Source organism: Ranitomeya variabilis, chromosome 6 (genome assembly GCF_051348905.1).
Source record: "Ranitomeya variabilis isolate aRanVar5 chromosome 6, aRanVar5.hap1, whole genome shotgun sequence".
Lineage (NCBI taxonomy): Eukaryota > Metazoa > Chordata > Amphibia > Anura > Dendrobatidae > Ranitomeya > Ranitomeya variabilis.
This window is the reverse complement of record NC_135237.1, coordinates 404740334-404766463: the sequence shown is the minus strand read 5'-3', so window position 1 is coordinate 404766463 and position 26130 is coordinate 404740334.

The window sequence follows — 26130 nt, the reverse complement described above, 5'->3', positions numbered from 1 at the left end:
TTTTGCGCAAAACCTGAAAACGTCAAAAAATCTAATACCCGGCCAAGCCAAAAATGGCTGATTTTCATCCAAAAATTTTTTTTTCAACAAATCAAACACGCACTATACCCCCTCTTTGGGAACTCTTTTGGGATGCTTTCCAACATAGTTTTAACCCTCTAGATGTAGAAGTAGGAGAATTAAGTGATTTTTCGCAAAAAAACCTGAAAACATCAAAAAATCTAATACCTGGCCAAGCCAAAAATGGCTGATTTTTAGCCAAAATTTTTTTTTCCACAAATCAAATACGCACTATACCCCCTCTTTGGAAACTCTTTTGGGATGCTTTCCAACATAGTTTTAACCCTCTAGATGTAGACGTAGGAGAATTAAGTGATTTTTCGCAAAACCTGAAAGCGTAAAAAAATCTAATACCCGGCCAAGCCAAAAATGACTAATTTTCAGCCCAAATTTTTTTTTCCACAAATCAAACACGCACTATACCCCCTCTTTGGGAACTCTTTTGGGAAGCTTTCCAACATAGTTTTAACCCTCTAGATGTAGAAGTAGGAGAATTAAGTGATTTTTTGCAAAACCTGAAAACGTCAAAAAATCTATTACCCGGCCAAGCCAAAAATGGCAGATTTTCATCCAAAATTTTTTTTTCCACAAATCAAACACGCACTATACCCCCTCTTTGGGAACTCTTTTGGGAAGCTTTCCAACATAGTTTTAACCCTCTAGATGTAGAAGTAGGAGAATTAAGTGATTTTTCGCAAAACCTGAAAACGTCAAAAAATCTAATACCCGGCCAAGCCAAAAATGGCTGATTTTCAGCCAAAATTTTTTTTTCCACAAATCAAACATGCACTATACCCCCTTTTTGGGAACTCTTTTGGGATGTTTTCCAACATAGTTTTAACCCCCTAGATGTAGAAGTAGGAGAATTAAGTGATTTTTCGCAAAACCTGAAAACGTAAAAAAATCTGATACCCGCCCAAGCCAAAATTGGCAGATTTTCAGCCAAAATTTTTTTTTACACAAATTAAACACGCACTATACCCCCTCTTTGGGAACTGTTTTGGGATGCTTTCCAACATAGTTTTAACCCTCTAGATGTAGAAGTAGGGGAATTAAGTGATTTTTCGCAAAACCTGAAAACGTCAAAAAATCTAATACCCGGCCAAGCCAAAAATGGCTGATTTTTAGCCAAAAAACCTTTTTCCACAAATCAAATACGCACTACACCACCTCTTTGGGAACTCTTTTGGGATGCTTTCCAACATAGTTTTAACCCTCTAGATGTAGAAGTAGGAGAATTAAGTGATTTTCCGCAAAACCTGAAAACGTCAAAAAATCTAATACCCGGCCTAGCCAAAAATGGCTGATTTTCAGTCAAAATTTTTTTTCCCACAAATCAAACATGCACTATACCCCCTCTTTTGGAACTCTTTTGGGATGCTTTCCAACATAGTTTTAACCCTCTAGATGTAGAAGTAGGGGAATTAAGTGATTATTCGCAAAACCTGAAAACGTCAAAAAATCTAATACTCGGCCAAGCCAAAAATTGCTGATTTTCATCCAAAATTTTTTTTTCCACAAATCAAACACACACTATACCCCCTCTTTGGGAACTCTTTTGGGATGCTTTCCAACATAGTTTTAACCCTCTAGATGTAGAAGTAGGAGAATTAAGTGATTTTTCGCAAAACCTGAAAACGTCAAAAAATCTAATACCGGACAAGCCAAAAATGGCTGATTTTCATCCAAATTTTTTTTTTCCACAAATCAAACACGCACTATACCCCCTCTTTGGGAACTCTTTTGGGATGCTTTCCAACATAATTCTCCTACTTCTACATCTAGAGAGTTAAAACTAAGTGATTTTTCGCAAAACCTGAAAACGTCAAAAAATCTAATACCCGGCCAAGCCAAAAATGGCTGATTTTCATCCAAAATTTTTTTTCCACAAATCAAACACGCACTATACCCCCTCTTTGGGAACTCTTTTGGGATGCTTTCCAACATAGTTTTAACCCTCTAGATGTAGAAGTAGGAGAATTAAGTGATTTTTCGCAAAACCTAAGAACATCAAAAAATCTAATACCTGGCCAAGCCAAAAATGGCTAATTTTTAGCCAAAAAACTTTTTTCCACAAATCAAATACGCACTATACCCCCTCTTTGGGAACTCTTTGGGGATGATTTCCAAAATAGTTTTAACCCTCTAGATGTAGAAGTAGGAGAATTAAGTGATTTTTTGCAAAACCTCAAAACGTCAAAGAATCGAATACCCGGCCAAGCCAAAAATGGCTGATTTTCAGCCAAAATTTTTTTTTCCACAAATCAAACACGCACTATACCCCCTCTTTGGGAACTCTTTTGGGATGCTTTCCAACATAGTTTTAACCCTCTAGATGTAGAAGTAGAAGAATTAAGTGATTTTTCGCAAAACCTGAAAACGTCAAAAAATCTAATACCCGGCCAAGCCAAAAATGGCTAATTTTCATCCAAAAATTTTTTTTCCACAAATCAAACACACACTATAACCCCTCTTTGGGAACTCTTTTGGGATGCTTTCCAACATAGTTTTAACCCTCTAGATGTAGCTAGATGTAGAAGTAGGAGAATTAAGTGATTTTTCGCAAAACCTGAAAACGTCAAAAAATCTAATACCCGGCCAAGCCAAAAATGGCTGATTTTCATCCAAAATTTTTTTCTCCACAAAACAAACACACACTATACCCCCTCTTTGGGAACTCTTTTGGGATGCTTTCCAACATAGTTTTAACACTCTAGATGTAGAAGTAGGAGAATTAAGTGATTTTTCGCAAAACCTGAAAACGTCAAAAAATCTAATACCCGGCCAAGCCAAAAATGGCTGATTTTTAGCCAAAAAACTTTTTTCACAAATCAAATACGCACTATACCCCCTCTTTGGGAACTCTTTTGGGATGCTTTCCAACATAGTTTTAACCCTCTAGATGGAGAAGTAGGAGAAGTAGGAGAATTAAGTGATTTTTCGCAAAACCTGAAAACGTCAAAAAATCTAATACCAGGCCAAGCCAAAAATGGCTGATTTTCAGCCAAAATTTTTTTTTCCACAAATCAAACACACACTATACCCCCTTTTTGGGAACTCTTTTGGGATGCTTTCCAACATAGTTTTAACCCCCTAGATGTAGAAGTAGGAGAATTAAGTGATTATTCGCAAAACCTGAAAACGTCAAAAAATCTAATACCCGGCCAAGCCAAAAATGGCTGATTTTCATCCAAATTTTTTTTTTCCACAAATCAAACACACACTATACCCCCTCTTTGGGAACTCTTTTGGGATGCTTTCCAACATAGTTTTAACCCTCTAGATGTAGAAGTAGGAGAATTAAGTGAGTTTTCGCAAAACCTGAAAACGTCAAAAAATCTAATACCGGCCAAGCCAAAAATGGCTGATTTTCATCAATAAAATTTTTTCCCCAATTTAAACACGCACTATACCCCCTCTTTGGGAACTCATTTGGGATGCTTTCCAACATAGTTTTAACCCTCTAGATGTAGAAGTAGGAGAATTAAGTGATTTTTCGCAAAACCTGAAACGTCAAAAAATCTAATACCCGGCCAAGCCAAAAATGGCTGATTTTCATTCAAAAATTTTTTTTCCACAAATCAAACATGCACTATACCCCCTCTTTGGGAACTCTTTTGGGATGCTTTCCAACATAGTTTTAACCCTCTAGATGTAGAAGTAGGGGAATTAAGTGATTTTTCGCAAAACCTGAAAACGTCAAAAAATCTAATACCCGGCCAAGCCAAAAATGGCTGATTTTCAGCCAAAAATTTTTTTTTCAACAAATCAAACACGCACTATACCCCCTCTTTGGGAACTCTTTTGGGATGCTTTCCAACATAGTTTTAACCCTCTAGATGTAGAAGTAGGAGAATTAAGTGATTTTTCGCAAAAAAACCTGAAAACATCAAAAAATCTAATACCTGGCCAAGCCAAAAATGGCTGATTTTTAGCCAAAAAACTTTTTTCCACAAATCAAATACGCACTATACCCCCTCTTTGGAAACTCTTTTGGGATGCTTTCCAACATAGTTTTAACCCTCTAGATGTAGAAGTAGGAGAATTAAGTGATTTTTTGCAAAACCTGAAAACGTAAAAAAATCTAATACCCGGCCAAGCCAAAAATGGCTGATTTTCAGCCAAAATTTTTTTTCCACAAATTAAACACGCACTATACCCCCTCTTTGGGAACTGTTTTGGGATGCTTTCCAACATAGTTTTAACCCTCTAGATATAGAAGTAGGAGAATTAAGTGATTTTTTGCAAAACCTGAAAACGTCAAACAATCTAATACCCGGCCAAGCCAAAAATGGCTGATTTTCATCAAAAAATTTTTTTCCACAAATCAAACACGCACTATACCCCCTCTTTGGGAACTCTTTTGGGATGCTTTCCAACATAGTTTTAACCCTCTAGATGTAGAAGTAGGAGAATTAAGTGATTTTTCGCCAAACCTGAAAACGTCAAAAAATCTAATACCTGGCCAAGCCAAAAATGGCTAATTTTTAGCCAAAAAACTTTTTCCACAAATCAAATACGCACTATAACCCATCTTTGGGAACTCTTTTGGGATGCTTTCCAACATAGTTTTAACCCTCTAGATGTAGAAGTAGGAGAATTTAGTGATTTTTCGCAAAACCTGAAAACGTCAAAAAATCTAATACCCGGCCAAGCCAAAAATGGCTGATTTTTAGCCAAAAAACTTTTTTCACAAATCAAATACGCACTATACCCCCTCTTTGGGAACTCTTTTGGGATGCTTTCCAACATAGTTTTAACCCTCTAGATGTAGAAGTAGGAGAAGTAGGAGAATTAAGTGATTTTTCGAAAACCTGAAAACGTCAAAAAATCTAATACCCGGCCAAGCAAAAAATGGCTGATTTTCATCCAAATTTTTTTTTTCCACAAATCAAACACACACTATACCCCCTCTTTGGGAACTCTTTTGGGATGCTTTCCAACATAGTTTTAACCCTCTAGATGTAGAAGTAGGAGAATTAAGTGATTTTTCGCAAAACCTGAAAACGTCAAAAAATCTAATACCGGCCAAGCCAAAAATGGCTGATTTTCATCCAAAAATTTTTTTTCCACAAATCAAACACGCACTATACCCCCTCTTTGGGAACTCTTTTGGGATGCTTTCCAACATAGTTTTAACTCTCTAGATGTAGAAGTAGGAGAATTAAGTGATTTTTCGCAAAACCTGAAAACGTCAAAAAATCTAATACCCGGCCAAGCCAAAAATGGCTGATTTTCATCCAAATTTTTTTTTCCACAAATCAAACACGCACTATACCCCCTCTTTGGGAACTCTTTTGGGATGCTTTCCAACATAGTTTTAACCCTCTAGATGTAGAAGTAGGAGAATTAAGTGATTTTTCGCAAAACCTGAAAACGTCAAAAAATCTATTACCCGGCCAAGCCAAAAATGGCAGATTTTCAGCCAAAATTTTTTTTTCCACAAATCAAACACGCACTATACCCCCTCTTTGGGAACTCTTTTAGGAAGCTTTCCAACATAGTTTTAACCCTCTAGATGTAGAAGTAGGAGAATTAAGTGATTTTTCGCAAAACCTAAAACGTCAAAAAATCTAATACCCGGCCAAGCCAAAAATGGCTGATTTTCATTCAAAATTTTTTTTTCCACAAATCAAACACGCACTATACCCCCTCTTTGGGAACTCTTTTGGGATGCTTTCCAACATAGTTTTAACCCTCTAGATGTAGAAGTAGGAGAATTAAGTGATTTTTCGCAAAACCTGAAAACGTCAAAAAATCTAATACCCGGCCAAGCCAAAAATGGCTGATTTTCAGCCAAAAATTTTTTTTCCACAAATCAAACACGCACTATACCCCCTTTTTGGGAACTCTTTTGGGATGCTTTCCAACATAGTTTTAACCACCTAGATGTAGAAGTAGGAGAATTAAGTGATTTTTCGCAAAACCTGAAAACGTAAAAAAATCTGATACCCGGCCAAGCCAAAATTGGCAGATTTTCAGCCAAAATTTTCTTTTCCACTAATCAAACACGCACTATACCCCCTCTTTGGGAACTGTTTTGGGATGCTTTCCAACATAGTTTTAACCCTCTAGATGTAGAAGTAGGAGAATTAAGTGATTTTTCGCAAAATCTGAAAACGTCAAAAAATCTAACACCCGGCCAAGCCAAAAATGGCTGATTTTCATCCAAAATTTTTTTTCCACAAATCAAACACGCACTATACCCCCTCTTTGGGAACTCTTTTGGGATGCTTTCCAACATAGTTTTAACCCTCTAGATGTAGAAGTAGGAGAATTAAGTGATTTTTCGCAAAACCTGAAAACGTCAAAAAATCTAATACCCGGCCAAGCAAAAAATGGCTGATTTTCATCCAAAAAATTTTTTTTCAACAAATCAAACACGCACTATACCTCCTCTTTGGGAACTCTTTTGGGATGCTTTCCAACATAGTTTTAACCCTCTAGATGTAGAAGTAGGAGAATTAAGTGATTTTTCGCAAAACCTGAAAACGTCAAAAAATCTAATACCTGGCCAAGCCAAAAATGGCTGATTTTTAGCCAAAAAACTTTTTTCCACAAATCAAATACGCACTATACCCCCTCTTTGGAAACTCTTTTGGGATGCTGTCCAACATAGTTTTAACCCTCTAGATGTAGAAGTAAGAGAATTAAGTGATTTTTCGCAAAACCTGAAAGCGTAAAAAAATCTAATACCCGGCCAAGCCAAAAATGACTGATTTTCAGCCCAAATTTTTTTTTCCACAAATCAAACACGCACTATACCCCCTCTTTGGGAACTCTTTTGGGAAGCTTTCCAACATAGTTTTAACCCTCTAGATGTAGAAGTAGGAGAATTAAGTGATTTTTCGCAAAACCTGAAAACGTCAAAAAATCTATTACCCGGCCAAGCCAAAAATGGCAGATTTTCATCCAAAAATTTTTTTTCCACAAATCAAACACGCACTATACCCCCTCTTTGGGAACTCTTTTGGGAAGCTTTCCAACATAGTTTTAACCCTCTAGATGTAGAAGTAGGAGAATTAAGTGATTTTTCGCAAAACCTGAAAACGTCAAAAAATCTATTACCCGGCCAAGCCAAAAATGGCAGATTTTCATCCAAAAAATTTTTTTCCACAAATCAAACACGCACTATACCCCCTTTTTGGGAACTCTTTTGGGATGCTTTCCAACATAGTTTTAACCCCCTAGATGTAGAAGTAGGAGAATTAAGTGATTTTTCGCAAAACCTGAAAACGTAAAAAAATCTGATACCCGGCCAAGCCAAAATTGGCAGATTTTCAGCCAAAAATGTTTTTTCCACAAATTAAACACGCACTATACCCCCTCTTTGGGAACTGTTTGGGGATGCTTTCCAACATAGTTTTAACCCTCTAGATGTAGAAGTAGGAGAATTAAGTGATTTTTCGCAAAACCTGAAAACGTCAAAAAATCTAATACCCGGCCAAGCCAAAAATGGCTGATTTTCATCCAAAAATTTTTTTCCACAAATCAAACACGCACTATACCCCCTCTTTGGGAACTCTTTTGGGATGCTTTCCAACATAGTTTTAACCCTCTAGATGTAGAAGTAGGGGAATTAAGTGATTTTTCGCAAAACCTGAAAACGTCAAAAAATCTAATACCCGGCCAAGCCAAAAATGGCTGATTTTCATCCAAATTTTTTTTTCCCACAAATCAAACACGCACTAAACCCCCTCATTGGGAACTCTTTTGGGATGTTTTCCAACATAGTTTTAACCCTCTAGATGTAAAAGTAGGGGAATTAAGTGATTTTTCGCAAAACCTGAAAACGTCAAAAAATCTGATACCCGGCCAAGCCAAAAATGGCTGATTTTCATCCAAAAATTTTTTTTCCACAAATCAAACACGCACTATACCCCCTCTTTGGGAACTCTTTTGGGATGCTTTCCAACATAGTTTTAACCCTCTAGATGTAGAAGTAGGAGAATTAAGTGATTTTTCGCAAAACCTGAAAACGTCAAAAAATCTAATACCCGGCCAAGCCAAAAATGGCTGATTTTCATCCAAAAAATTTTTTCCACAAATCAAACACACACTATACCCCCTCTTTGGGAACTCTTTTGGGATGCTTTCCAACATAGTTTTAACCCTCTAGATGTAGAAGTAGGGGAATTAAGTGATTTTTCGCAAAACCTGAAAACGTCAAAAAATCTAATACCCGGCCAAGCCAAAAATGGCTGATTTTCATCCAAATTTTTTTTTCCACAAATCAAACACGCACTATACCCCCTCTTTGGGAACTCTTTTGGGATGCTTTCCAACATAGTTTTAACCCTCTAGATGTAGAAGTAGGAGAATTAAGTGATTTTTCGCAAAACCTGAAAGCGTAAAAAAATCTAATACCCGGCCAAGCCAAAAATGACTGATTTTCAGCCCAAATTTTTTTTTCCACAAATCAAACACGCACTATACCCCCTCTTTGGGAACTCTTTTGGGAAGCTTTCCAACATAGTTTTAACCCTCTAGATGTAGAAGTAGGAGAATTAAGTGATTTTTCGCAAAACCTGAAAACGTCAAAAAATCTATTACCCGGCCAAGCCAAAAATGGCAGATTTTCATCCAAAATTTTTTTTTCCACAAATCAAACACGCACTATACCCCCTCTTTGGGAACTCTTTTGGGAAGCTTTCCAACATAGTTTTAACCCTCTAGATGTAGAAGTAGGAGAATTAAGTGATTTTTCGCAAAACCTGAAAACGTCAAAAAATCTATTACCCGGCCAAGCCAAAAATGGCAGATTTTCATCCAAAAATTTTTTTTCCACAAATCAAACATGCACTATACCCCCTTTTTGGGAACTCTTTTGGGATGCTTTCCAACATAGTTTTAACCCCCTAGATGTAGAAGTAGGAGAATTAAGTGATTTTTCGCAAAACCTGAAAACGTAAAAAAATCTGATACCCGGCCAAGCCAAAATTGGCAGATTTTCAGCCAAAAATGTTTTTTCCACAAATTAAACACGCACTATACCCCCTCTTTGGGAACTGTTTGGGGATGCTTTCCAACATAGTTTTAACCCTCTAGATGTAGAAGTAGGAGAATTAAGTGATTTTTCGCAAAACCTGAAAACGTCAAAAAATCTAATACCCGGCCAAGCCAAAAATGGCTGATTTTCATCCAAAATTTTTTTCCACAAATCAAACACGCACTATACCCCCTCTTTGGGAACTCTTTTGGGATGCTTTCCAACATAGTTTTAACCCTCTAGATGTAGAAGTAGGGGAATTAAGTGATTTTTCGCAAAACCTGAAAACGTCAAAAAATCTAATACCCGGCCAAGCCAAAAATGGCTGATTTTCATCCAAAATTTTTTTTTCCACAAATCAAACACGCACTATACCCCCTCATTGGGAACTCTTTTGGGATGTTTTCCAACATAGTTTTAACCCTCTAGATGTAAAAGTAGGGGAATTAAGTGATTTTTCGCAAAACCTGAAAACGTCAAAAAATCTGATACCCGGCCAAGCCAAAAATGGCTGATTTTCATCCAAAAATTTTTTTTCCACAAATCAAACATGCACTATACCCCCTCTTTGGGAACTCTTTTGGGATGCTTTCCAACATAGTTTTAACCCTGTAGATGTAGAAGTAGGAGAATTAAGTGATTTTTCGCAAAACCTGAAAACGTCAAAAAATCTAATACCCGGCCAAGCCAAAAATGGCTGATTTTTAGCCAAAAAACCTTTTTTCCACAAATCAAATACGCACTATACCACCTCTTTGGGAACTCTTTTGGGATGCTTTCTAACATAGTTTTAACCCTCTAGATGTAGAAGTAGGAGAATTAAGTGATTTTTCGCAAAACCTGAAAACGTCAAAAAATCTAATACCCGGCCAAGCCAAAAATGGCTGATTTTCAGCCAAAATTTTTTTTCCCACAAATCAAACATGCACTATACCCCCTCTTTGGGAACTCTTTTGGGATGCTTTCCAACATAGTTTTAACCCTCTAGATGTAGAAGTAGGGGAATTAAGTGATTATTCGCAAAACCTGAAAACGTCAAAAAATCTAATACTCGGCCAAGCCAAAAATGGCTGATTTTCATCCAAAATTTTTTTTTCCACAAATCAAACACACACTATACCCCCTCTTTGGGAACTCTTTTGGGATGCTTTCCAACATAGTTTTAACCCTCTAGATGTAGAAGTAGGAGAATTAAGTGATTTTTCGCAAAACCTGAAAACGTCAAAAAATCTAATACCGGCCAAGCCAAAAATGGCTGATTTTCATCCAAAATTTTTTTTTCCACAAATCAAACGCGCACTATACCCCCTCTTTGGGAACTCTTTTGGGATGCTTTCCAACATAATTCTCCTACTTCTACATCTAGAGAGTTAAAACTAAGTGATTTTTCGCAAAACCTGAAAACGTCAAAAAATCTAATACCCGGCCAAGCCAAAAATGGCTGATTTTCATCCAAAACTTTTTTTCCACAAATCAAACACGCACTATACCCTCTCTTTGGGAACTCTTTTGGGATGCTTTCCAACATAGTTTTAACCCTCTAGATGTAGAAGTAGGAAAATTAAGTGATTTTTCGCAAAACCTGAAAACGTCAAAAAATCTAATACCTGGCCAAGCCAAAAATGGCTAATTTTTAGCCAAAAAACTTTTTTCCACAAATCAAATACGCACTATACCCCGTCTTTGGGAACTCTTTTGGGATGATTTCCAAAATAGTTTTAACCCTCTAGATGTAGAAGTAGGGGAATTAAGTGATTTTTCGCAAAACCTGAAAACGTCAAAAAATCTAATACCCGGCCAAGCCAAAAATGGCTGATTTTCATCCAAAATTTTTTTTTCCACAAATCAAACACGCACTATACCCCCTCTTTGGGAACTCTTTTGGGATGCTTTCCAACATAGTTTTAACCCTCTAGATGTAGAAGTAGGAGAATAAAGTGATTTTTCGCAAACAAACCTGAAAACATCAAAAAATCTAATACCTGGCCAAGCCAAAAATGGCTGATTTTTAGCCAAAATTTTTTTTCCCACAAATCAAATACGCACTATACCCCCTCTTTGGAAACTCTTTTGGGATGCTTTCCAACACAGTTTTAACCCTCTAGATGTAGACGTAGGAGAATTAAGTGATTTTTCGCAAAACCTGAAAGCGTAAAAAAATCTAATACCCGGCCAAGCCAAAAATGACTGATTTTCAGCCCAAATTTTTTTTTCCACAAATCAAACACGCACTATACCCCCTCTTTGGGAACTCTTTTGGGAAGCTTTCCAACATAGTTTTAATCCTCTAGATGTAGAAGTAGGAGAATTAAGTGATTTTTTGCAAAACCTGAAAACGTCAAAAAATCTATTACCCGGCCAAGCCAAAAATGGCAGATTTTCATCCAAAATTTTTTTTTCCACAAATCAAACACGCACTATACCCCCTCTTTGGGAACTCTTTTGGGAAGCTTTCCAACATAGTTTTAACCCTCTAGATGTAGAAGTAGGAGAATTAAGTGATTTTTCGCAAAACCTGAAAACGTCAAAAAATCTAATACCCGGCCAAGCCAAAAATGGCTGATTTTCAGCCAAAATTTTTTTTTCCACAAATCAAACATGCACTATACCCCCTTTTTGGGAACTCTTTTGGGATGTTTTCCAACATAGTTTTAACCCCCTAGATGTAGAAGTAGGAGAATTAAGTGATTTTTCGCAAAACCTGAAAACGTAAAAAAATCTGATACCCGCCCAAGCCAAAATTGGCAGATTTTCAGCCAAAAATTTTTTTTACACAAATTAAACACGCACTATACCCCCTCTTTGGGAACTGTTTTGGGATGCTTTCCAACATAGTTTTAACCCTCTAGATGTAAAAGTAGGGGAATTAAGTGATTTTTCGCAAAACCTGAAAACGTCAAAAAATTTGATACCCGGCCAAGCCAAAAATGGTTGATTTTCATCCAAAAAATTTTTTTCCACAAATCAAACATGCACTATACCCCCTCTTTGGGAACTCTTTTGGGATGCTTTCCAACATAGTTTTAACCCTGTAAATGTAGAAGTAGGAGAATTAAGTGATTTTTCGCAAAACCAGAAAACGTCAAAAAATCTAATACCCGGCCAAGCCAAAAATGGCTGATTTTCAGCCAAAATTTTTTTTCCCACAAATCAAACATGCACTATACCCCCTCTTTGGGAACTCTTTTGGGATGCTTTCCAACATAGTTTTAACCCTCTAGATGTAGAAGTAGGGGAATTAAGTGATTATTCGCAAAACCTGAAAACGTCAAAAAATCTAATACTCGGCCAAGCCAAAAATGGCTGATTTTCATCCAAAAATTTTTTTTCCACAAATCAAACACACACTATACCCCCTCTTTGGGAACTCTTTTGGGATGCTTTCCAACATAGTTTTAACCCTCTAGATGTAGAAGTAGGAGAATTAAGTGATTTTTCGCAAAACCTGAAAACGTCAAAAAATCTAATACCGGCCAAGCCAAAAATGGCTGATTTTCATCCAAAATTTTTTTTTCCACAAATCAAACGCGCACTATACCCCCTCTTTGGGAACTCTTTTGGGATGCTTTCCAACATAGTTTTAACCCTCTAGATGTAGAAGTAGGAGAATAAAGTGATTTTTCGCAAAAAAACCTGAAAACATCAAAAAATCTAATACCTGGCCAAGCCAAAAATGGCTGATTTTTAGCCAAAATTTTTTTTTCCACAAATCAAATACGCACTATACCCCCTCTTTGGAAACTCTTTTGGGATGCTTTCCAACATAGTTTTAACCCTCTAGATGTAGACGTAGGATAATTAAGTGATTTTTCGCAAAACCTGAAAGCGTAAAAAAATCTAATACCCGGCCAAGCCAAAAATGGCTGATTTTCATCCAAAATTTTTTTTTTCAACAAATCAAACACGCACTATACCCCCTCTTTGGGAACTCTTTTGGGAAGCTTTCCAACATAGTTTTAACCCTCTAGATGTAGAAGTAGGAGAATAAAGTGATTTTTCGCAAAAAAACCTGAAAACATCAAAAAATCTAATACCTGGCCAAGCCAAAAATGGCTGATTTTTAGCCAAAATTTTTTTTTCCACAAATCAAATACGCACTATACCCCCTCTTTGGAAACTCTTTTGGGATGCTTTCCAACATAGTTTTAACCCTCTAGATGTAGACGTAGGATAATTAAGTGATTTTTCGCAAAACCTGAAAGCGTAAAAAAATCTAATACCCGGCCAAGCCAAAAATGACTGATTTTCAGCCCAAATTTTTTTTCCACAAATCAAACACGCACTATACCCCCTCTTTGGGAACTCTCTTGGGAAGCTTTCCAACATAGTTTTAACCCTCTAGATGTAGAAGTAGGAGAATTAAGTGATTTTTTGCAAAACCTGAAAACGTCAAAAAATCTATTACCCGGCCAAGCCAAAAATGGCAGATTTTCATCCAAAATTTTTTTTTCCACAAATCAAACACGCACTATACCCCCTCTTTGGGAACTCTTTTGGGAAGCTTTCCAACATAGTTTTAACCCTCTAGATGTAGAAGTAGGAGAATTAAGTGATTTTTCGCAAAACCTGAAAACGTCAAAAAATCTAATACCCGGCCAAGCCAAAAATGGCTGATTTTCAGCCAAAATTTTTTTTTCCACAAATCAAACATGCACTATACCCCCTTTTTGGGAACTCTTTTGGGATGTTTTCCAACATAGTTTTAACCCCCTAGATGTAGAAGTAGGAGAATTAAGTGATTTTTCGCAAAACCTGAAAACGTAAAAAAATCTGATACCCGCCCAAGCCAAAATTGGCAGATTTTCAGCCAAAAATTTTTTTTACACAAATTAAACACGCACTATACCCCCTCTTTGGGAACTCTTTTGGGATGCTTTCCAGCATAGTTTTAACCCTCTAGATGTAGAAGTAGGGGAATTAAGTGATTATTCGCAAAACCTGAAAACGTCAAAAAATCTAATACCCGGCCAAGCCAAAAATGGCTGATTTTCATCCAAAATTTTTCTCCACAAATCAAACACGCACTATACCCCCTCTTTGGGAACTCTTTTGGGATGCTTTCCAACATAGTTTTAACCCTCTTGATGTAGAAGTAGGGGAATTAAGTGATTTTTCGCAAAACCTGAAAACGTCAAAAAATCTAATACCCGGCCAAGCCAAAAATGGCTGATTTTCATCCAAAATTTTTTTTTCCACAAATCAAACACGCACTATACCCCCTCATTGGGAACTCTTTTGGGATGTTTTCCAACATAGTTTTAACCCTCTAGATGTAAAAGTAGGGGAATTAAGTGATTTTTTGCAAAACCTGAAAACGTCAAAAAATCTGATACCCGGCCAAGCCAAAAATGGCTGATTTTCATCCAAAAATTTTTTTTCCACAAATCAAACATGCACTATACCCCCTCTTTGGGAACTCTTTTGGGATGCTTTCCAACATAGTTTTAACCCTGTAGATGTAGAAGTAGGAGAATTAAGTGATTTTTCGCAAAACCTGAAAACGTCAAAAAATCTAATACCCGGCCAAGCCAAAAATGGCTGATTTTTAGCCAAAAAACCTTTTTCCACAAATCAAATACGCACTATACCACCTCTTTGGGAACTCTTTTGGGATGCTTTCTAACATAGTTTTAACCCTCTAGATGTAGAAGTAGGAGAATTAAGTGATTTTTCGCAAAACCTGAAAACGTCAAAAAATCTAATACCCGGCCAAGCCAAAAATGGCTGATTTTCAGCCAAAAATTTTTTTCCCACAAATCAAACATGCACTATACCCCCTCTTTGGGAACTCTTTTGGGATGCTTTCCAACATAGTTTTAACCCTCTAGATGTAGAAGTAGGGGAATTAAGTGATTATTCGCAAAACCTGAAAACGTCAAAAAATCGAATACTCGGCCAAGCCAAAAATGGCTGATTTTCATCCAAAATTTTTTTTTCCACAAATCAAACACACACTATACCCCCTCTTTGGGAACTCTTTTGGGATGCTTTCCAACATAGTTTTAACCCTCTAGATGTAGAAGTAGGAGAATTAAGTGATTTTTTGCAAAACCTGAAAACGTCAAAAAATCTAATACCGGCCAAGCCAAAAATGGCTGATTTTCATCCAAAAATTTTTTTTTCCACAAATCAAACGCGCACTATACCCCCTCTTTGGGAACTCTTTTGGGATGCTTTCCAACATAATTCTCCTACTTCTACATCTAGAGAGTTAAAACTAAGTGATTTTTCGCAAAACCTGAAAACGTCAAAAAATCTAATACCCGGCCAAGCCAAAAATGGCTGATTTTCATCCAAAACTTTTTTTCCACAAATCAAACACGCACTATACCCTCTCTTTGGGAACTCTTTTGGGATGCTTTCCAACATAGTTTTAACCCTCTAGATGTAGAAGTAGGAAAATTAAGTGATTTTTCGCAAAACCTGAAAACGTCAAAAAATCTAATACCTGGCCAAGCCAAAAATGGCTAATTTTTAGCCAAAAAACTTTTTTCCACAAATCAAATACGCACTATACCCCGTCTTTGGGAACTCTTTTGGGATGATTTCCAAAATAGTTTTAACCCTCTAGATGTAGTAGGGGAATTAAGTGATTTTTCGCAAAACCTGAAAACGTCAAAAAATCTAATACCCGGCCAAGCCAAAAATGGCTGATTTTCATCCAAAATTTTTTTTTCCACAAATCAAACACGCACTATACCCCCTCTTTGGGAACTCTTTTGGGATGCTTTCCAACATAGTTTTAACCCTCTAGATGTAGAAGTAGGAGAATAAAGTGATTTTTCGCAAACAAACCTGAAAACATCAAAAAATCTAATACCTGGCCAAGCCAAAAATGGCTGATTTTTAGCCAAAATTTTTTTTCCCACAAATCAAATACGCACTATACCCCCTCTTTGGAAACTCTTTTGGGATGCTTTCCAACATAGTTTTAACCCTCTAGATGTAGACGTAGGAGAATTAAGTGATTTTTCGCAAAACCTGAAAGCGTAAAAAAATCTAATACCCGGCCAAGCCAAAAATGACTGATTTTCAGCCCAAATTTTTTTTTCCACAAATCAAACACGCACTATACCCCCTCTTTGGGAACTCTTTTGGGAAGCTTTCCAACATAGTTTTAATCCTCTAGATGTAGAAGTAGGAGAATTAAGTGATTTTTTGCAAAACCTGAAAACGTCAAAAAATCTATTACCCGGCCAAGCCAAAAATGGCAGATTTTCATCCAAAATTTTTTTTTCCACAAATCAAACACGCACTATACCCCCTCTTTGGGAACTCTTTTGGGAAGCTTTCCAACATAGTTTTAACCCTCTAGATGTAGAAGTAGGAGAATTAAGTGATTTTTCGCAAAACCTGAAAACGTCAAAAAATCTAATACCCGGCCAAGCCAAAAATGGCTGATTTTCAGCCAAAATTTTTTTTTCCACAAATCAAACATGCACTATACCCCCTTTTTGGGAACTCTTTTGGGATGTTTTCCAACATAGTTTTAACCCCCTAGATGTAGAAGTAGGAGAATTAAGTGATTTTTCGCAAAACCTGAAAACGTAAAAAAATCTGATACCCGCCCAAGCCAAAATTGGCAGATTTTCAGCCAAAAATTTTTTTTACACAAATTAAACACGCACTATACCCCCTCTTTGGGAACTGTTTTGGGATGCTTTCCAACATAGTTTTAACCCTCTAGAAGTAGAAGTAGGGGAATTAAGTGATTTTTCGCAAAACCTGAAAACGTCAAAAAATCTAATACCCGGCCAAGCCAAAAATGGCTGATTTTCATCCAAAAATTTTTTTCCACAAATCAAACACGCACTATACCCCCTCTTTGGGAACTCTTTTGGGATGCTTTCCAACATAGTTTTAACCCTCTAGATGTAGAAGTAGGGGAATTAAGTGATATTTCGCAAAACCTGAAAACGTCAAAAAATCTAATACCCGGCCAAGCCAAAAATGGCTGATTTTCATCCAAAATTTTTTTTTCCACAAATCAAACACGCACTATACCCCCTCATTGGGAACTCTTTTGGGATGTTTTCCAACATAGTTTTAACCCTCTAGATGTAAAAGTAGGGGAATTAAGTGATTTTTCGCAAAACCTGAAAACGTCAAAAAATCTGATACCCGGCCAAGCCAAAAATGGTTGATTTTCATCCAAAATTTTTTTTTCCACAAATCAAACATGCACTATACCCCCTCTTTGGGAACTCTTTTGGGATGCTTTCCAACATAGTTTTAACCCTGTAAATGTAGAAGTAGGAGAATTAAGTGATTTTTCGCAAAACCTGAAAACGTCAAAAAATCTAATACCCGGCCAAGCCAAAAATGGCTGATTTTTAGCCAAAAAACCTTTTTCCACAAATCAAATACGCACTATACCACCTCTTTGGGAACTCTTTGGGATGCTTTCCAACATAGTTTTAACCCTCTAGATGTAGAAGTAGGAGAATTAAGTGATTTTTCGCAAAACCTGAAAACGTCAAAAAATCTAATACCCGGCCAAGCCAAAAATGGCTGATTTTCAGCCAAAATTTTTTTTCCCACAAATCAAACATGCACTATACCCCCTCTTTGGGAACTCTTTTGGGATGCTTTCCAACATAGTTTTAACCCTCTAGATGTAGAAGTAGGGGAATTAAGTGATTATTCGCAAAACCTGAAAACGTCAAAAAATCTAATACTCGGCCAAGCCAAAAATGGCTGATTTTCATCCAAAATTTTTTTTTCCACAAATCAAACACACACTATACCCCCTCTTTGGGAACTCTTTTGGGATGCTTTCCAACATAGTTTTAACCCTCTAGATGTAGAAGTAGGAGAATTAAGTGATTTTTCGCAAAACCTGAAAACGTCAAAAAATCTAATACCGGCCAAGCCAAAAATGGCTGATTTTCATCCAAAATTTTTTTTTCCACAAATCAAACGCGCACTATACCCCCTCTTTGGGAACTCTTTTGGGATGCTTTCCAACATAATTCTCCTACTTCTACATCTAGAGAGTTAAAACTAAGTGATTTTTCGCAAAACCTGAAAACGTCAAAAAATCTAATACCCGGCCAAGCCAAAAATGGCTGATTTTCATCCAAAATTTTTTTTCCACAAATCAAACACGCACTATACCCCCTCTTTGGGAACTCTTTTGGGATGCTTTCCAACATAGTTTTAACCCTCTAGATGTAGAAGTAGGAAAATTAAGTGATTTTTCGCAAAACCTGAAAACGTCAAAAAATCTAATACCTGGCCAAGCCAAAAATGGCTAATTTTTAGCCAAAAAACTTTTTTCCACAAATCAAATACGCACTATACCCCGTCTTTGGGAACTCTTTTGGGATGATTTCCAAAATAGTTTTAACCCTCTAGATGTAGAAGTAGGGGAATTAAGTGATTTTTCGCAAAACCTGAAAACGTCAAAAAATCTAATACCCGGCCAAGCCAAAAATGGCTGATTTTCATCCAAAATTTTTTTTTCCACAAATCAAACACGTACTATACCCCCTCTTTGGGAACTGTTTTGGGATGCTTTCCAACATAGTTTTAACCCTCTAGATGTAGAAGTAGGAGAATTAAGTGATTTTTCGCAAAACCTGAAAACGTCAAAAAATCTAATACCCAGCCAAGCCAAAAATGGCTGATTTTCATCCAAAATTTTTTTTTTCAACAAATCAAACACGCACTATACCCCCTCTTTGGGAACTCTTTTGGGATGCTTTCCAACATAGTTTTAACCCTCTAGATGTAGAAGTAGGAGAATAAAGTGATTTTTTGCAAAAAAACCTGAAAACATCAAAAAATCTAATACCTGGCCAAGCCAAAAATGGCTGATTTTTAGCCAAAATTTTTTTTTCCACAAATCAAATACGCACTATACCCCCTCTTTGGAAACTCTTTTGGGATGCTTTCCAACATAGTTTTAACCCTCTAGATGTAGACGTAGGATAATTAAGTGATTTTTCGCAAAACCTGAAAGCGTAAAAAAATCTAATACCCGGCCAAGCCAAAAATGACTGATTTTCAGCCCAAATTTTTTTTCCACAAATCAAACACGCACTATACCCCCTCTTTGGGAACTCTTTTGGGAAGCTTTCCAACATAGTTTTAACCCTCTAGATGTAGAAGTAGGAGAATTAAGTGATTTTTTGCAAAACCTGAAAACGTCAAAAAATCTATTACCCGGCCAAGCCAAAAATGGCAGATTTTCATCCAAAATTTTTTTTTCCACAAATCAAACACGCACTATACCCCCTCTTTGGGAACTCTTTTGGGAAGCTTTCCAACATAGTTTTAACCCTCTAGATGTAGAAGTAGGAGAATTAAGTGATTTTTCGCAAAACCTGAAAACGTCAAAAAATCTAATACCCGGCCAAGCCAAAAATGGCTGATTTTCAGCCAAAATTTTTTTTCCCACAAATCAAACATGCACTATACCCCCTCTTTGGGAACTCTTTTGGGATGCTTTCCAACATAGTTTTAACCCTCTAGATGTAGAAGTAGGGGAATTAAGTGATTATTCGCAAAACCTGAAAACGTCAAAAAATCTAATACTCGGCCAAGCCAAAAATGGCTGATTTTCATCCAAAATTTTTTTTTCCACAAATCAAACACACACTATACCCCCTCTTTGGGAACTCTTTTGGGATGCTTTCCAACATAGTTTTAACCCTCTAGATGTAGAAGTAGGAGAATTAAGTGATTTTTCGCAAAACCTGAAAACGTCAAAAAATCTAATACCGGCCAAGCCAAAAATGGCTGATTTTCATCCAAAATTTTTTTTTCCACAAATCAAACGCGCACTATACCCCCTCTTTGGGAACTCTTTTGGGATGCTTTCCAACATAATTCTCCTACTTCTACATCTAGAGAGTTAAAACTAAGTGATTTTTCGCAAAACCTGAAAACGTCAAAAAATCTAATACCCGGCCAAGCCAAAAATGGCTGATTTTCATCCAAAATTTTTTTTCCACAAATCAAACACGCACTATACCCCCTCTTTGGGAACTCTTTTGGGATGCTTTCCAACATAGTTTTAACCCTCTAGATGTAGAAGTAGGAAAATTAAGTGATTTTTCGCAAAACCTGAAAACGTCAAAAAATCTAATACCTGGCCAAGCCAAAAATGGCTAATTTTTAGCCAAAAAACTTTTTTCCACAAATCAAATACGCACTATACCCCGTCTTTGGGAACTCTTTTGGGATGATTTCCAAAATAGTTTTAACCCTCTAGATGTAGAAGTAGGGGAATTAAGTGATTTTTCGCAAAACCTGAAAACGTCAAAAAATCTAATACCCGGCCAAGCCAAAAATGGCTGATTTTCATCCAAAATTTTTTTTTCCACAAATCAAACATGCACTATACCCCCTCTTTGGGAACTGTTTTGGGATGCTTTCCAACATAGTTTTAACCCTCTAGATGTAGAAGTAGGAGAATTAAGTGATTTTTCGCAAAACCTGAAAACGTCAAAAAATCTAATACCCAGCCAAGCCAAAAATGGCTGATTTTCATCCAAAATTTTTTTTTTCAACAAATCAAACACGCACTATACCCCCTCTTTGGGAACTCTTTTGGGATGCTTTCCAACATAGTTTTAACCCTCTAGATGTAGAAGTAGGAGAATAAAGTGATTTTTCGCAAAAAAACCTGAAAACATCAAAAAATCTAATACCTGGCCAAGCCAAAAATGGCTGATTTTTAGCCAAAATTTTTTTTTCCACAAATCAAATACGCACTATACCCCCTCTTTGGAAACTCTTTTGGGATGCTTTCCAACATAGTTTTAACCCTCTAGATGTAGACGTAGGATAATTAAGTGATTTTTCGCAAAACCTGAAAGCGTAAAAAAATCTAATACCCGGCCAAGCCAAAAATGACTGATTTTCAGCCCAAATTTTTTTTCCACAAATCAAACACGCACTATACCCCCTCTTTGGGAACTCTTTTGGGAAGCTTTCCAACATAGTTTTAACCCTCTAGATGTAGAAGTAGGAGAATTAAGTGATTTTTCGCAAAACCTGAAAGCGTAAAAAAATCTAATACCCGGCCAAGCCAAAAATGGCAGATTTTCATCCAAAATTTTTTTTTCCACAAATCAAACACGCACTATACCCCCTCTTTGGGAACTCTTTTGGGAAGCTTTCCAACATAGTTTTAACCCTCTAGATGTAGAAGTAGGAGAATTAAGTGATTTTTCGCAAAACCTGAAAACGTCAAAAAATCTAATACCCGGCCAAGCCAAAAATGGCTGATTTTCAGCCAAAATTTTTTTTTCCACAAATCAAACATGCACTATACCCCCTTTTTGGGAACTCTTTTGGGATGTTTTCCAACATAGTTTTAACCCCCTAGATGTAGAAGTAGGAGAATTAAGTGATTTTTCGCAAAACCTGAAAACGTAAAAAAATCTGATACCCGCCCAAGCCAAAATTGGCAGATTTTCAGCCAAAAATTTTTTTTACACAAATTAAACACGCACTATACCCCCTCTTTGGGAACTCTTTTGGGATGCTTTCCAGCATAGTTTTAACCCTCTAGATGTAGAAGTAGGGGAATTAAGTGATTATTCGCAAAACCTGAAAACGTCAAAAAATCTAATACTCGGCCAAGCCAAAAATGGCTGATTTTCATCCAAAATTTTTTTTTCCACAAATCAAACACACACTATACCCCCTCTTTGGGAACTCTTTTGGGATGCTTTCCAACATAGTTTTAACCCTCTAGATGTAGAAGTAGGAGAATTAAGTGATTTTTCGCAAAACCTGAAAACGTCAAAAAATCTAATACCGGACAAGCCAAAAATGGCTGATTTTCATCCAAAAAATTTTTTTCCACAAATCAAACACGCACTATACCCCCTCTTTGGGAACTCTTTTGGGATGCTTTCCAACATAGTTTTAACCCTCTAGATGTAGAAGTAGGAGAATTAAGTGATTTTTTGCAAAACCTGAAAACGTCAAAAAATCTAATACCGGCCAAGCCAAAAATGGCTGATTTTCATCCAAATTTTTTTTTTCCACAAATCAAACACGCACTATACCCCCTCTTTGGGAACTCTTTTGGGATGCTTTCCAACATAATTCTCCTACTTCTACATCTAGAGAGTTAAAACTAAGTGATTATTCGCAAAACCTGAAAACGTCAAAAAATCTAATACCCGGCCAAGCCAAAAATGGCTGATTTTCATCCAAAATTTTTTTTCCACAAATCAAACACGCACTATACCCCCTCTTTGGGAACTCTTTTGGGATGCTTTCCAACATAGTTTTAACCCTCTAGATGTAGAAGTAGGAGAATTAAGTGATTTTTCGCAAAACCTGAAAACGTCAAAAAATCTAATACCTGGCCAAGCCAAAAATGGCTAATTTTTAGCCAAAAAACTTTTTTCCACAAATCAAATACGCACTATACCCTGTCTTTGGGAACTCTTTTGGGATGATTTCCAAAATAGTTTTAACCCTCTAGATGTAGAAGTAGGGGAATTAAGTGATTTTTCGCAAAACCTGAAAACGTCAAAAAATCTAATACCCGGCCAAGCCAAAAATGGCTGATTTTCATCCAAAAAATTTTTTCCCACAAATCAAACACGCACTATACCCCCTCTTTGGGAACTGTTTTGGGATGCTTTCCAACATAGTTTTAACCCTCTAGATGTAGAAGTAGGAGAATTAAGTGATTTTGCGCAAAACCTGAAAACGTCAAAAAATCTAATACCCGGCCAAGCCAAAAATGGCTGATTTTCATCCAAAAATTTTTTTTTCAACAAATCAAACACGCACTATACCCCCTCTTTGGGAACTCTTTTGGGATGCTTTCCAACATAGTTTTAACCCTCTAGATGTAGAAGTAGGAGAATTAAGTGATTTTTCGCAAAAAAACCTGAAAACATCAAAAAATCTAATACCTGGCCAAGCCAAAAATGGCTGATTTTTAGCCAAAATTTTTTTTTCCACAAATCAAATACGCACTATACCCCCTCTTTGGAAACTCTTTTGGGATGCTTTCCAACATAGTTTTAACCCTCTAGATGTAGACGTAGGAGAATTAAGTGATTTTTCGCAAAACCTGAAAGCGTAAAAAAATCTAATACCCGGCCAAGCCAAAAATGACTAATTTTCAGCCCAAATTTTTTTTCCCACAAATCAAACACGCACTATACCCCCTCTTTGGGAACTCTTTTGGGAAGCTTTCCAACATAGTTTTAACCCTCTAGATGTAGAAGTAGGAGAATTAAGTGATTTTTTGCAAAACCTGAAAACGTCAAAAAATCTATTACCCGGCCAAGCCAAAAATGGCAGATTTTCATCCAAAATTTTTTTTTCCACAAATCAAACACGCACTATACCCCCTCTTTGGGAACTCTTTTGGGAAGCTTTCCAACATAGTTTTAACCCTCTAGATGTAGAAGTAGGAGAATTAAGTGATTTTTCGCAAAACCTGAAAACGTCAAAAAATCTAATACCCGGCCAAGCCAAAACTGGCTGATTTTCAGCCAAAATTTTTTTTTCCACAAATCAAACATGCACTATACCCCCTTTTTGGGAACTCTTTTGGGATGTTTTCCAACATAGTTTTAACCCCCTAGATGTAGAAGTAGGAGAATTAAGTGATTTTTCGCAAAACCTGAAAACGTAAAAAAATCTGATACCCGGCCAAGCCAAAAATGGCTGATTTTCATCCAAATTTTTTTTTTCCACAAATCAAACACGCACTATACCCCCTCTTTGGGAACTCTTTTGGGATGCTTTCCAACATAATTCTCCTACTTCTACATCTAGAGAGTTAAAACTAAGTGATTTTTCGCAAAACCTGAAAACGTCAAAACATCTAATACCCGGCCAAGCCAAAAATGGCTGATTTTCATCCAAAATTTTTTTTCCACAAATCAAACACGCACTATACCCCCTCTTTGGGAACTCTTTTGGGATGCTTTCCAACATAGTTTTAACCCTCTAGATGTAGAAGTAGGAGAATTAAGTGATTTTTCGCAAAACCTAAGAACATCAAAAAATCTAATACCTGGCCAAGCCAAAAATGGCTAATTTTTAGCCAAAAAACTTTTTTCCACAAATCAAATACGCACTATACCCCCTCTTTGGGAACTCTTTGGGGAAGCTTTCCAACATAGTTTTAACCCTCTAGATGTAGAAGTAGGAGAATTAAGTGATTTTTTGCAAAACCTGAAAACGTCAAAAAATCTATTACCCGGCCAAGCCAAAAATGGCAGATTTTCATCCAAAATTTTTTTTTCCACAAATCAAACACGCACTATACCCCCTCTTTGGGAACTCTTTTGGGAAGCTTTCCAACATAGTTTTAACCCTCTAGATGTAGAAGTAGGAGAATTAAGTGATTTTTCGCAAAACCTGAAAACGTCAAAAAATCTAATACCCGGCCAAGCCAAAAATGGCTGATTTTCAGCCAAAATTTTTTTTTCCACAAATCAAACATGCACTATACCCCCTTTTTGGGAACTCTTTTGGGATGTTTTCCAACATAGTTTTAACCCCCTAGATGTAGAAGTAGGAGAATTAAGTGATTTTTCGCAAAACCTGAAAACGTAAAAAAATCTGATACCCGGCCAAGCCAAAAATGGCTGATTTTCATCCAAATTTTTTTTTTCCACAAATCAAACACGCACTATACCCCCTCTTTGGGAACTCTTTTGGGATGCTTTCCAACATAATTCTCCTACTTCTACATCTAGAGAGTTAAAACTAAGTGATTTTTCGCAAAACCTGAAAACGTCAAAAAATCTAATACCCGGCCAAGCCAAAAATGGCTGATTTTCATCCAAAATTTTTTTTCCACAAATCAAACACGCACTATACCCCCTCTTTGGGAACTCTTTTGGGATGCTTTCCAACATAGTTTTAACCCTCTAGATGTAGAAGTAGGAGAATTAAGTGATTTTTCGCAAAACCTAAGAACATCAAAAAATCTAATACCTGGCCAAGCCAAAAATGGCTAATTTTTAGCCAAAAAACTTTTTTCCACAAATCAAATACGCACTATACCCCCTCTTTGGGAACTCTTTGGGGATGATTTCCAAAATAGTTTTAACCCTCTAGATGTAGAAGTAGGAGAATTAAGTGATTTTTTGCAAAACCTCAAAACGTCAAAGAATCGAATACCCGGCCAAGCCAAAAATGGCTGATTTTCATCCAAAATTTTTTTTTCCACAAATCAAACACGCACTATACCCCCTCTTTGGGAACTCTTTTGGGATGCTTTCCAACATAGTTTTAACCCTCTAGATGTAGAAGTAGAAGAATTAAGTGATTTTTCGCAAAACCTGAAAACGTCAAAAAATCTAATACCCGGCCAAGCCAAAAATGGCTAATTTTCATCCAAAAATTTTTTTTCCACAAATCAAACACACACTATAACCCCTCTTTGGGAACTCTTTTGGGATGCTTTCCAACATAGTTTTAACCCTCTAGATGTAGAAGTAGGAGAATTAAGTGATTTTTCGCAAAACCTGAAAACGTCAAAAAATCTAATACCCGGCCAAGCCAAAAATGGCTGATTTTCATCCAAAATTTTTTTTTCCACAAATCAAACACGCACTATACCCCCTCTTTGGGAACTCTTTTGGGATGCTTTCCAACATAATTCTCCTACTTCTACATCTAGAGAGTTAAAACTAAGAGATTTTTCGCAAAACCTGAAAACGTCAAAAAATCTAATACCTGGCCAAGCCAAAAATGTTTAATTTTTAGCCAAAAAACTTTTTTCCACAAATCAAATACGCACTATACCCCCTCTTTGGGAACTCTTTTGGGATGATTTCCAAAATAGTTTTAACCCTCTAGATGTAGAAGTAGGAGAATTAAGTGATTTTTCGCAAAACCTCAAAACGTCAAAAAATCTAATACCCGGCCAAGCCAAAAATGGCTGATTTTCAGCCAAAATTTTTTTTTCCACAAATCAAACACGCACTATACCCCCTCTTTGGGAACTCTTTTGGGATGCTTTCCAACATAGTTTTAACCCTCTAGATGTAGAAGCAGGAGAATTAAGTGAATTTTTGGAAAACCTGAAAACGTCAACAAATCTAATACCTGGCCAAGCCAAAAATGGCTGATTTTTAGCC